This window comes from Alexandromys fortis, unplaced genomic scaffold, assembly GCF_014885135.2.
Source record: "Alexandromys fortis isolate MF-2015 unplaced genomic scaffold, M_Fortis_MF-2015_v1.1 scaffold_34, whole genome shotgun sequence".
Classification (NCBI taxonomy): Eukaryota; Metazoa; Chordata; class Mammalia; order Rodentia; family Cricetidae; genus Alexandromys; species Alexandromys fortis.
Window position 1 is genome coordinate 9,040,332 of NW_026067933.1, and position 14,210 is coordinate 9,054,541.

Consider the following 14,210-nt stretch of genomic DNA (forward strand, 5'->3'; position numbering starts at 1 on the left):
AACTTGCATTGTATTAAACTCTGAAAATAGCCTTAAATTCTAAGCTCAGCCTATTAGTATTCAAAGCCAAAGTGTGATTCTTAACTGCAAAGTGGGGAAGGTCAGCGTTCTGCAGAAACTTACTTGTAAAGAAGGCAGATGTGTTGCAATAACTGTGGGGTCCTAGTCCACTCTGGTAACAACCGCATACTGCCTCTGTAAATTCTGGGGGGAAATGTTCATTATGGGGCAATAATGGCATCAATGACAAAGTTTTTTTTATTTTATCATTATTATTTTTTTGCTGTAGCCACAGCCTACGGAGTGGCTGGGCTGGAATGCCCTTTCTCAAATTAGTAGCATATTTCAGATAAAGAAAGGAAGTCGCCTTAACTTGAAACTGCTGTGTCATTTCTTCTTCCTTAACTGAAATTCCAACCAGAGTTCAGGAAATGCCCTAATGAGAGACTTCTCTTTTTTCCTTCCTCAACTAAGTGGATTCCAAGCCGTTCTAACCATTCATTACTTGCGAACAGATCCTTGGCTTTTGTGCTTAAGTTATGGGAGAAAGGGCTGTAATCTGGAGCTCCTTCTAGAGGCGATGACACCTGCTCGCTCCAGTCACTGCTGGTAGGTAACCAAACTGGAAGGTTAATTTTCTGTACTTTAGACAAAGATGAAGACAAGGTCAATCAATGCCTGTTTTACTTTGATATGTGCAGCTAACTTGTAATTGTGCTTTCTTCTTGTGTGATAACCAGCTATCAGGATATTAAAGCAGGCAAACTATGACTTGCTATGATGTGGATGAAATATAAATGGGAAGCTATTAATGTCTTATCGTGATGTAGAAATCATGGTTTTAGCTCATAATAACTAAGGGAATTTCTTCTTCCTGTTTAATATTCTCAGTACTATCTATATAATACTATATAAGAATATAATTTAGCATTTTACTGTATGCTATTTTATGAGTAAGTGCTAATTTCTGTTTACATTCTAGCAATGCCTATTTTATTTGTTTTTAAAGGTAAGAATGTATAAATTTTGTTCATAGCAGAAACAACACCAGACAGGATTTTAGCACATACTTTTTTTCATAGGTTAGGTTATTCTATTCTTTTGGAACACATGCAGATCTAATTATTTTGTTGAGATTTCAAGTGTCCCAAACTAGTAACTTTCAAAGTAAAAAGTTTGAATAGGAACAAATAAGAGTTACTATGAGGCCTTAACAATTAGGCCATGGTTGTTTCTCTATATATACACAATCATAAATATAAAAATGTTATATATGAATGTGCACTTATATTTGTTTCTGTGATTATTTTATAGTGTCAATGTTGTCTCATATAGATCATTAGGAATAGATATTTTGAGAATAATCATAAACCTGAGGTAACATTAAATTTTGTTTAAGTTGTTCATTGGTCATTTATTTACTAGAATCTTCATTTAGTACTAAAGAGTTTTCAAAGCCCTTGATGGTTTTTCCCTGTTCAGAGGCTGTGCCTACAAAGCAAGCTGAAATGGAATGGAGAGTTCAGCAAGATCATGAGAGAAGGCTGCTTCACTTGGATCTTACATGAAACTGATTGTGGCTGGGCACTTTCAAGTAGCTTTTGAATTAAATCGGTCCCATGTTTGGTGAAAGCAGCCTTAAATAGGTCAAACTTAAGGTTTACGCTCAAGTGTTTAAAGAAACGGTTAGAGCTATGAATTCAACTAAATACATAGATTCTTTCTTGGGTTTTGAATGCTACTTCCTAGTCTTTGATTTCTTTATGAAGCCATAGTATATAAGCTCATTTTGCTAAACTAAAACTTCAGATTGATGTCAAAAGCCAAACAAGTTTCTTAAATGTTAATTCTACTCTAGTGTCTTAGAGATGAGTGTTTAAATTCTAACTAGCCAAGATATTTGCAAGATGTTTGTGTATAATGCCAAATTTTAGCATAAGCATACTTTTCAGGAATTGTAGTGCTTTGCATAGTGGAAATAGAAAATGATTTTTCAAAAAAGTGCCTTGGATAGTCAGAAAGAAGAACTAAGGAAAGCAGAAACTGAAAGAACAAAGTGTCTTTACACAGTGGATCGAATGCACCCATGAAAGCTGCTTCAAGTGGAATCATGCAGATACTTTTGGGATGCATGTGGAAAGCCAGTAAGCTCATCTTTGGTCCGAAAGTGAACAACTGGAAGCGTTTCAAATCAGCTCAACATTGCAGACTGTTCGTTCAGAAATATCAACTCTTAGAGTTAAAAAACAGTCAAACCGCACCAGATTAAGAAATATGAAGTTGACAGATCTAGAAGAGGTCAGTGTTTGCAAACAACAAATGGCTATTATCACCCTGTTTACAAATGACGCGTTGCTATGGATACCTGTTGGCAACGAACAAAGCAGCTGTAGCTAGTAAAATATATTGCTACTCAGGTTTTACAGTATTTCTTACTATGACTTGGCAGAGAACTTCAAAGCATGAAGCAGAAAAAATGGCAGAGGCACAAAACAACGAAACCAATGCAGCCTGGGTAATAGATTTGTAGGAGAGAAAGGAGAGAGTGAGAACGAGCGAGGAATGAGTCTACAAAACTCGCCTATGCACAGTCGCGAACTGCAGACTAGGACTCTCTGAGTCTGAGTTGCAGGTATTTGGAGATGGCTGAGCACTGGCTGACCTCACATTGTGGATGCAGTCGATAGCTGCTCTTGTCCTTTTGTGAATTTGGATTCTTTGGGACAGGGAAAGCCCTGGCCATTTCAAACTGAATCAAGAGCTTTGTAAGAATGGAGGCGATTTATATTAGAAATTAAGGCAACTGGGGAGAGGCAAGTATTGGAAAGGTGGAGAGGTTGTGCAATTTCCCGAGGAGACCAGTGTTAAAAATAGGCTGGTTGGCAGGCACAGTGGTGACTGCTTGTAATCCCTGCACGTGGGGGCAGCGATGGGATGATCCCAAGTTCAGATGCCAGGTTAATGGTGAACAGTGAATCCCAGCAGAGAGGAAGTCCTCAGTATTGATATTTTTTTTAAATCGCTCCTAGAGAAAACAGGAGGTTGACACTAAGCACCCATTACGTTGCACGTTTTTTTCTATCTTTTCCGGTTTGAAATAGGAGATGAGAATTTGATGTAGAAGTTTCACTTGTCTACATTTCTGAAACTAGCTCTAAGTGAGGCTAGAGGTACACTTCTGGGTTCCCATGCTCTTGTGTCCATTTATGAGCCACATTGAAGGGTTTTCCAAATCATCTCTCATATGGATGGAAATGTTCTCTAGCTTGCCCGATAAAGACATTATATTTATGTTCAGGCTGTTTCCACTGAACCCGACACTTCCACCCTGCCTTCTACTTCCTCCTATGTTTTCTTCTTACACAAACAGATTGTCAAATGCCTAGAAGACCATGTGCACATAGATTTTTTTCTTTTTTAGTACTGAGATCCAAATAAGAATGTGAGCCAGGACTTTCTGCATAGTTAGATATTGGTCTTCTTGTATATCTCTTGCTAATAGATATTCCATTAGCCATCTTTACACAATGATCCAAATCAGGACCTGTGACCCTGTCGATCTGTCTCTACACATGTGGCAGTGTTCACTTTTTCTGTTTCGTTATGGCAGAGCTTCTTAACCTGTGCGTCAAAACTTTTTCGGGAGTTGAATGACCCTGTCACAGGTGTTGCATCTTAGATATCCTGTATATCAGGTATTTACATTATGATTCCTAATAGTAGCAAAATCACAGTTAAGAAGTAGCAAATAGTTTTATGTAGAAAATAATTTTATGATTGGGGGTTACCACCACATGACAAACTGGATAAAAGGGTCACAGCGTTGGGAAGGCTGAACCACTCTGTCTTAAGGGGTTTTGCCAATGCAAACACATTCAAACCCATGGGACCGCCTTTTGCTAGCAGAGTAGGCAGCATTTTAACTATCAGATTTTAAATTTTAGTAAAATTCTAGGTTTCTCTTTAATAAATCTTAGTTAACAGGCGTCTGGCCCTTTGAGCATCCCCTTACCTTTCTCTCTAACCTGAAAATAACTTTGTCTCCTCTATAATCACAGTTTGCAGGCTACTTACCAGCAAAGGAAAATTTGTTCTTTCTCCTGAAACTATACCGATAATCTAAGTCCTTTATTTTCTATAAAGCCCATTCAAATCATTAGATTTTTTTCTCAGTATTCTCAAATTTTAAAGCATCAGTTTCTCTCTCCTTCTCTCTCTCCCTCCCTCCCCCGCTCCCTTCTTTTAGCTGAGAAAGCACCATCACTCATGAGCTTTTGAGTATTCCTTGTGAGAAGTTCCTTATAAACTGTTTGGAAAACCTTGACTGTGTCTACCCTTAAACTGAATAGGAAGAAATAAGTAGATGAGCTTACCCAATAATTTAACTAATGACGCCATCCTCTGAAGACGTGGGACACCATGCTATTCAAGCTAAAATAATATCACTCTAAATTTAGTTAAGTTGAAGGTATGGAAATAGAGGAACACACCACATCTGCAACTGTATCTGCTGGATTCTAGAATGATGGTGTTATCTATCTGACAATGAGCAAATCTGGTATTCCCATAGTTGTGTAAAGAGATAAGTGTTATATTAGAAATGTAGATAAAGTCTTTGGGTAATATGAGATTATCATAGAGCTATGAAGGATAAAGTGTATTATGAAAAAACAATTTGCTCTTCCCTAGATAGACAAGCAATGGAAACACAGCTTTAGACCAAAAATTTAGCAAATGCAAAATACGGCACAAAGCTTCATTTAGCACTTGGAGCCATTGTGAGGTATGGCAAGAAGGAAGTGTGGACAGATAAGGTGGAGACAGAACTTGACAAGTTCTGTTTATTTTAAGACTTGAAGGAATTTGATCAGGGGTGTAGTTTGACCTGCTCCTACGTCAACCTCAGTATCTGCTTGATCTCTTGGTTCTAGCCATTTAGAGGAGAGATTAGGTCAATGATTGAAGTGGTTAGCTGTGTAGCTTTGTTTCCAGAATGCTCTTTTGCCTGCTTTAACCCACTGGGGCACCAATGCCTAGAGGGGTAAGTCGACGTGATTTCCCATCCCTAACCTGAGTTCTTTCCGATTCACAACTACTTCCAACAAAAAAGCTAGTTCTTTCCGAGAAAGTCTGTCTCACTGGGCCCATCAAGCACTTACATGTAGGCTATGCTGAAGCAGTAGATGATCAACACAAAATAAGATCAATGGTATTTTTGGAGACATTTTGTCTCATTTTGCTATATTTTTGTCTTACTGGTGTTTTGCTTGTATATCATAATTTCTGATTTTGTATTTTTATTGGTTTGTATTTTTTCTTTTTTTATACTGTATTTTAGGTGTGTGTATGTGTGTTGGTTTGTTTTCTAAGGAAAGACAGAAAAACAGGGCATGGAGTTGGCTTGGTGGGAGATGGGAAGGTAGATAAGATCTAGGAGGAGTTAAGGGCAGAGGGAACCATGATCAGAACATATTGAATGAAAAATATTTCAAAAGGCAGATATGTATGTACAAATATATATATATAATGGTATCTAAACCATATTTTGCAAAGAGGTATATCAGAGCACATTCCTGAGAGTATGTTAGACCCCACCTCACGAAAGAACTGAAGATGATCTGCAGTGACCAGTGTAGAAAGAGCCCTTTATGTTAGCATATATTATCTCTCAAGCAAATTGTTCAAACAAACACATGACTCAGGGATTTCTCTATGGCCGCCTGGTGTGGAGGTGGGGTACCTCACAGTGACTAGGAAATCAGATGATCAGCACTTTTCGTTTGTTACTCATTTCCCATGTGACTTTGAGGAGATCACTTTATGTTTGCGGAGCCTGTAAGAGCTATTGCCTAGTGTGGAGAGTGCAGGTCCGGGCCCCAGCATGAGGATTAAAGGATAAGAAATATGATGGGGTTTAAAGTTCACTCTTGGACCTGAGGATGGCTTCGAATTTATTCTTAGGAGGTCAAACTTGGATTGAACACAGGAGCTCTGAGACTGGAAATCTACCTCTGAGCATAAAAAAGGGGCCTTTCCCTGCCTCCTTATGAAGTCTGAATTTCACGTTTTGGCAAATTTTCAAAGCACAGACCATAACAATGAGGTCCTGCCTCATATTGAACTGCCCCATATTGTTTCCTATTAAAGCAGTTCTCCTGTTAGAGGGCTCTGCTTTGGGATAGAATGTTCAGAGCACGGTGAAGCAGGGAATAGGTACCTGTGCATCATTTGGGAAGTCACTTGTCAATATGCTTTTTCTCTTTAAGACATCACACATTTCCCTAGTCTCCAAAAAGTATTTCCAGTTCGTTCTCTTTCTGCTGGTTGTCCTAACATGTCTCCATCCCTCGAAACGCACCCACTGGGATGTATGACAATGCTTTTGTTAATTTATGTAAAGATGGGACAAATCACAGCAACAAAAATCATACCAATTATCCATGATTTTCTAAGAAAAGGAAATACTTTATAAAATAGTAGGTAAGCTGATATTAACTATCTCAGTGGGAAGCCAAAGAGAGACCTTTAGTACTAACCAACCACTCCTGTCTGAGTAGCAGTCTGTTTTGAAGAATTTTTACACATGCCCAAATCAGGTATATTTGGTGAAATTCCTTCCCTGTTCCCCACCTTTGTTCCTCCCTCCCCTCACCTCACCTCTGTTACCTCTTTGTTTCTTCTCTCACCTCTTTTCACACTTGCTTTTCTCTCAGGTGATAATAGGAAACGTTGATCATGTATTAATTATGCAGTTTTATGCACTAAAGGCTTTCTATGAACTGCCACATTCGAGTCCTACAATACTCTTGAAGCTAGCATTACTATCACTGTTTCCCTAAAGGGAAAATGAGGATTTTGAAGACTGGTTTGGCTTTTCTACAATGGCCAGTGCGTGAGCAATGGACTGGCACCAGAAGGCATCTGGGTCTGTATGGTGCTTAAACTCTTCATTTGTTGTAGACAAGCCCCCTTCTTTAAAAGCAGAAAAGGGGAAAACAGTCCAAGGCAAGAGAGGGGAGGACCTATCAGAATCCATGCTAGCCTAACTGTTTCCTAGGCTCCCACAAGGATAACGAAGTCTCTAACTGTATTCAATTTGCAAAAATAGCAGATGCAGAGGTAACAAGGGACCAGAAAAGATGTCTGCATTTCATGAAAGAAAGGGGAAAAGTGAAGAGACTCATTAATGTCGAAGCAGTAGATGGATAACCAGTGACAAATATCAAGTAGATTTGCTTCAGTTTGGGCAGAGAAAGGTCATTGATTATTTTTGGTTAAACTGGTTCACAGAGGCCAGGTCTCCACTAAAAAAGGGAATTAATTGCTTCCATTTTCCACTAATTGCCTCAACATTTCCCTTTGCTTTGTCATTGGAGATTTGGTCAGAGAGGAGAAAAGTCAGAAGTCAGAGTTTGATGGAATCTACATAAAAAGGGAATCTGAGGAGACCAAATTATGGCATTTGGTGTAATAATGATAATGATATTTAGCATTTTCCCTGGGAGTGCTGTGGATTTTTAGAGCCCTTTTCAATCTTTAATCAGACCATAGGGCACATTTAAAAGAGTTCACTGTTTTTATTTCCATCTGGAGGATAAGGCATCACAGAGAGATGAGCTGACCCAGGGCAAGTCCCCTGAGATGTTAAGCCTGTACATTAGATCATACCCTCCAATGTTGAGTTTTAGCTGGAAGCCTGGGCTCTGCCCAGTGGTGTAGTTCATTCCTGTTCCTTCAGTCTTCAGGATTTTTGCACACTGCTGTTTGAGATTATGGTCTCTAGCGAGGACCAAAAAGTCACCCATGAAAGCAGGATGAAATCATGTTGACACTGAAAATACTTCTTAGTTGTCTGCCTATTCGTATTGCAGTTATCATGTGGTAAGGCATTAACACCTTGTGTTTGCTGGATAGGGAAGTCTTTAAAGTCTTTTATAGCTCCAAGTCCTTTGAAACCTGGGAGCTTTGTCTGGCAAACACTCATTGCTTTGGAGCCTAATGTATCAATTTAGAAAGTAGAATAATGCTAGGTGAGTGTTAGATTGGGTTGTTCTAGTTTCTATGATCTTCTGACTGTTCTTTTTGAGTGAGACATGTCTCCTGAAGAAGTTCCAATCCTGCAATAGCAACCATTCTCTTTGCTGGGTCACCCAAAATGCAAGTCGTTGTTATGTATATTGTGCGTTCTTAGCAACATGAGGTAGAAGGTGTGTTTGTTTTAAAGCAAGATGGTTAGATTTCCAAAGTGCTTCTGTCATATCAGCTGTTTGATCCTAGCTAGGTTATAAGGTTTATGACAATCAGCTTCTTTTGTGAATCTGATCTATCTACTAGGGCTTCTATGGGATTAAATCAGAAACAAAGGACAAAGTTTATCAATGGCTGCACAGAATAGCAATATTACAATGTTTGCCATTATGCTTATTAGTGATATTATTGGATATTGGAAATATATTGAATGATTAACTATTAAAGTGACCACACTTCAATAGCACATGCTTTTTAGTCTACTACTAAAAAATACTTTATTTGAACAGGAAGCTGTCAATATTACAGTGTACTTGAGCTGGATCACCTTCCTGTGGTTCACAAGGTATTGTCCAGTATTGGAAATGATTTTCTGAAACAAAGTAGCTTTAATCGGAACAAGCATGGGAAATACGTAGCTGTATCATATTTATTGTGCAATTAAGTGCATGTTGGTAGGGACTATCTGGTCCAAGGTCATAAAGCTTGCCATTCAGTATGGAGCCAGGTTTTATGACTGGCTGGATTGATTCTAAAACTTGCAATCTAACACCGCTTTGTGAGCATTGGGATGCATTTCTGCAATGACATTTGTCAATGATCAGCTGAATTACTTTCACTCCCAGTTTCGAATGTAGTAAGGATGTGTTTTCACAATTATCTCTCTTGACAAAATGGCTACTCCTGCTGAGAATGAAAGAACGGTGGATACTGGCATCCTGTCCACCACATCCTGTGTGGAATTCTCCTTGGTGTTTTGTTTCATCTGAGAAAGTATGACAGGCACATTCCTTTGTTTGGACACACATGTTAACCTCCTAGCTGAGAAATGTGGTCCTGTGGGCATGTGTGTGGTCCCATGTTCTCTTCCCCAGCTCTTACCACTCGTCTCATTTCCATAGCTCTCAGACAATCCCTGGGCCTTTTCTCCTCCCTGGAAGCTGTGAAATAAGCCCAGTGGTGTGAGCCCTTGCTTGTCGAACTAGCAGCTCACAACCTTTTGGGCTTGTTATTCCTAAACAATGCCATGTAATAAAACTCTCTTCAAATATATAAACAGAGCACAAGTCCAGAAATAGCAGACCCTGCGATGGTATACATGGGAACCCTGGTTTGACTATTTTGATTAACTTGACTGCTCAAGTCACTCAAAATGTAATCACCAGTGAAGGCAATGCTTTGACAGATTTTTGGGCCTCCTGACTGCTGATTTGGTTGGCTTGCCTGTCAGGCTGAAGTGGTCAGATTGACTGGAGACATCCTAAGAGACAAATTTGACTCAGAAGGATGTGGGAGGCTGTATACCAGAATCTACTTTAAATAGCTTTCTTTGAAATCTGCACCTATTTCCCTGGGACCAGGGAGAGCAGTTTGAAAGTGACATGCTCCAGCAGTTGACTTTCTAGACTGAGATGTCTCAGCGATAGTTAGAGTTGGCAATATGTATTTATAGGCTACAACACAAGCACATCTTCCTGATGCACAGACGGTTCAATAACACTGAAACTTTATTCCAACTTGGGAGCATACCGGGAAAGTCTCATTTTTGCTGACTTCTGAAGGGCTGATGATAAACCTGGGGCAGTAAGTGACTTCTCAGACATTGTGTAACTCAATCAGCCCTGCATTTCATTAGCATGTTTTTAGTAAACAATGTTGACCTTGCCAGTAGTAACAGTACTTCTACAGGGAATCTATGAGAGAAAACAAAAACAAAACACTGAACAGGACACTAGAGGCAAGAGAATTTGCCTGGCCTTATTACTTGAGGTAGTTTTGAAGGAAGCCATTTCGGGTATCATTTATAATGTCCCCTTGGAAACTTGATTTTGTAATGCACTCCCAAACCCAGGCAAGACAAAAATAACACTGTAAAAATGGAAAGAATGATTTATGCTTATATTATAGTCTTGGATTTTATGGGGAAGACATAATGAGGCTATTGTGTGCTCTACGCATATTTTTATAAAGTCTGGTTTATGTAGTTTAAGTAGCCTAATGTATTTACATTGAGGATCTGAAATGTCCTGTTATTGTTAGAGCGAATTATTTATGTGCTGTTCCTTAACTCGCCCAAATTCTTACTTTTCTTGCGAAAATGTTTTGTAAATGTTCAGGATTTAGATGTTATCTCATGTACTTAAAAATAAATCCAATGATAAGTTTAGGTAGAAGGGGAAAATGTTTACAAAGACTTTAAAATCATGACAAGTTTCTTTAGATAACCTAACACTCGTATTTTCTCTCTGTTAGAATCACTTAATCTATCATGCTATTTTTTTAAATTTGTAATTGATCAAGAGAAAGGAAGCTTACTTTGTCTTTGCTTTCAAGATTAGGTTTCCCAGCAATATTGTGAGTAATTGTTTTTAGCAATAACGTGTTTTCCATGAATGAGACAGCTTTGTGAGATTTCTTACTACAGAGAATGCGATCAGAGGGGCCTCGGGGTAAATATTTAAATATGCCGTGTTCTTGACAGTCTGTAATATCATGATTCATACTATTTCAGTGATCATCTTGATGTTTCACATCATTTACACATTTAAGACTATATTTAGTTGGCTATGCAAAAGTATACATACATACAGGGAGAGTATTTTAAAAATTCTCCACATTAGAAGTTTTCATGAAGGTATTTGTTAAATTGAGTGGCAAAACTTTCAAATTATGGCTACTGGTTGGAAGCAAGGATTTTGGGTGCTTGCTTTGTTCTTTCACATACTTCCAGTCTTTAACATATTGTGTAGGGCATAGTGAATAAGAATTCTCAACTCATTGGCTGGATGTGACGGTCAAATGAGAAAAGGTAGACAGAACAAAAAATGGATATGGTTATATTCACCAAGTTATACCATTATCACTAGTACCATGAATGTAATTTTTAGCTTAGAAGAGAGAGCATAAGGATAGCGTTAAGGAGGGTTGGTTTGCTTTTAAATCTGTAAACTTTATTTCTCTGCATCTTAGCTAATTAATTGAAATATAAACAAGGAATGGTTATTATAGGTGATTAAGTTGGAGATGATAAAAAGGAATAATCAATGAATATCAAAATTCTCTGTGAGTAAATATTAATCTATAAGAAGCCAATTCATTGCCATTTGATTGCTTATCCTATAATTTTGTAGCTGCATATTAAAAAATTCAGCCTGTATGCTATATATACTGAGCCTCTGATGGAGAGTAAAGTTACTAGTGATGGAAACATTGAGACACCAAATTGTCTGTGCACTTGATCACTCTTTTTGCTGTGCTTATGGGAAGTGGTAACATTTGATGTTAAGAATATGTCTACCATTTTATAATTGTAAAGGAGTGTGCACATCATAACCAAGAAGCCAGAGCCATGTTTACCACTGAAGTTTGAAGAAGCATGGTTTGATAGACAAGCTTACTTCCCATACCTCCTTCATGGAAGAGTGCTGCTTTGCACAAAACAGTCAGTGCTAAAGAGCATGGAAATTTGCTGTTAGGTTGAGCGTCTCCTTCAATGGTTAGTGAACAATTGCAGGCAAAGCTTCGAGTATTGTAAAAACCTATGAGGTAGATCGGGGGATCTTGATTCTGAGGTTCAAATGTGTTCAGAAGAGTTCCAAGACCCCAGGCTAGACGTCAGAGCTACCTAATCAATCACGCCTTTCCCTTAAGCCTTCTGCATGTGTTTAATAATTGATTACCGTTTGTCTATGAACACTGTGGTGTCTCTGTAAGCACATATGCAAACATATAGTACACAAATCTCCAGTCACCACAAAACCACTGCAATAACTGAAAACCATCAAATGTATCTTCTTGTTTATGATTAGGCACCCCAAGCCCCAGTGGGTACACTTGAACTTAAAAGATAAGAGTTTACAGCATAGACATAATCTTTGAAGTGTCCCTTGAAAACCACTGGATGGCAACAGCCACACAAAGGGTAAGGAGAGCTTGGTGCTGAGTGCTATCTACTTCACAGATCACTGCACCCTTGATGTTACACCACACAGAGATCTGGTACAGAGAAACAATCTTGGAAGGCATTCACAGGTAGCCAGCCTTTCAAACTAAACTATCAGATGAGCTCCTCCATGAAGCTTGTGGAGAGAGAGGGGTCAGCGACCCACCTGAGGCATGAGATCTCTTTGTTCACAATTCACTGTCCCTGCTGGCTGCTCTCCACCCTCCATCCATACTTGCGAAGGGTTCTCCTAAGCATCCCTGGTGACCTACTTATTTCCAGGTTTGTGAACAGCACCTCCTTCTCGCTGTCTTCTCTCTTCTCTGTGGCATTTGACTTTACTTAAACTTCTATTCCTCTAACTCTCTCCTATTTGACTTCATGATCTTACACTGTCCTCATTTCCTGGTACATTTGTGAGATTCTCTGTTTCTCCCACCCCTTGGAGCACTTCAGAATTATGAATGCTTTGTCCTCCAGATTTTTGCTCTCCTGGATGGATTTATAAAAAAAATCCAGTCAATGACTTCTTCTGAGTCCATACTTCTTCCTGTACCTCAGCTATGCATGAACTCTGAGATCTTTCTCAGACTCCAATTTCATTACATTTACCTTGGATTTATTGTCTTATCTTCAAAACACACTTGGTTTCGTCATTCATCTCTGTACTTTTTCTTATTTCACATCCCAGAATCATGTGTGACTGTTCTCTATCACCTGCATAAATTCACCAGAGCTACACATATTGTTAACAATTAATTACTTTGTCTATGTTATGATTAACACTTTGCTTATATTGTACCAGTACAAAATTTATTGCCTTTTCTTGGGCCCTCTATTATACTCTTCCAAGTTACTGAAAATTGCTATTTGTTCATGGTTCTAGGAAAGTCTTTTAATAACTGAGCCTCCATCTCATTGCTCGAGGGATATTTCTGAAGATGTAAACTGATCGCAACTCCATTTTCCCTAACACTCCCAGTAGTTTTATAGGGCTTTAAGAACATAGCAGAGAGTAGTGTTCTCACCTCTCTATCAGTTGTCTTCTGCCTCATTTCCTGGATTATTTCTTTTCATTTTTATTTTGTTAAGATCATTGTGAGAAGAAGGAATGGAAGCAGAGAAAGAAAGAGAGAGAGAGAGGAAGAGAGGGAGAGCGTGTGAGTGAGTGAGTGAGTTAGGGAAGGAGGGAGGGAGAGAGGCGAGAAGTTCCATCAGCATAATTTCTGCTGTAGGAGCATTTTGGTAGCATTAAGAGGTTAATAGAAGACATTGTATTTGGGGAACTGCATTTTTTTTTTGCCAGCATTTTCTCGAGTATAGCTATGATTGGGAAATCCCAAATTCTCAGCATCTGTAGATGGACTGTTTCTTAGAAGTCCTAAGCAAAATCCATAATGTCACTAGAATGAGAAAATAAAACACAGAATTAACAAAAATATTTCTTCATGTCTTTATCATTGCTGCTATAACAGTTTTGTTGACATTGTAGTGGTTTGAAGTCAGGAAAGTATTTATTGTCTTGGAGCCTGGTGGGCCAAGTCCTGCAAAGCTACCCTGGACTATGCTGAGGGCACAGGCAGAGCTTAGCTCCTTTCGAGGGCCTCCAGGGAGTTTCTGCTTCCTGCCTTCTCCAGATTTTTGGGTTAGCTTCCTGCATCATGTTGAGTCCAGCACTTATTGCCACATCTTCTCTGTCTGACTGTCCTATCTCCTCCTTGTAGGACCCTTAGGGTTACATTGGACCTAGATAGATAATCCGAGGTTATGCATCCATCCTAAGAATCTTTATTACATCTACAGAGTTCCATGTGCAATTACAAAACTGCATATCCATGCTTCTTCTGGGCATTAAGATATCAGCATCTTCAATTGGGGAGATATTATCTTATACTACAAAGTCACAGAAAATTATTAGAAAGGGTTAAACTGTCTGATAAAGTTTGTTTTCGCCTTTTAGTCATCAGTGCAAAGATATTTTCTTTATATTTTAATTGGTTTATTTTCTTAAAAAAAAAAC

General features: G+C 38.7%; 1 protein-coding gene across 1 annotated transcript in view; it reads left to right on the forward strand.

Annotated features, from left to right (window-relative positions):
- Positions 1–454: 454 nt before the first annotated feature.
- Tfec (transcription factor EC) overlaps positions 455–14,210 on the forward strand; it is a 74,300-nt gene continuing 60,544 nt past the window's right edge. Inside the window, exon 1 of the mRNA XM_050145930.1 lies at positions 455–609. The gene's annotated coding sequence lies outside the window, so the exon portion shown is untranslated. The remainder of the gene's footprint in view (positions 610–14,210) is intronic.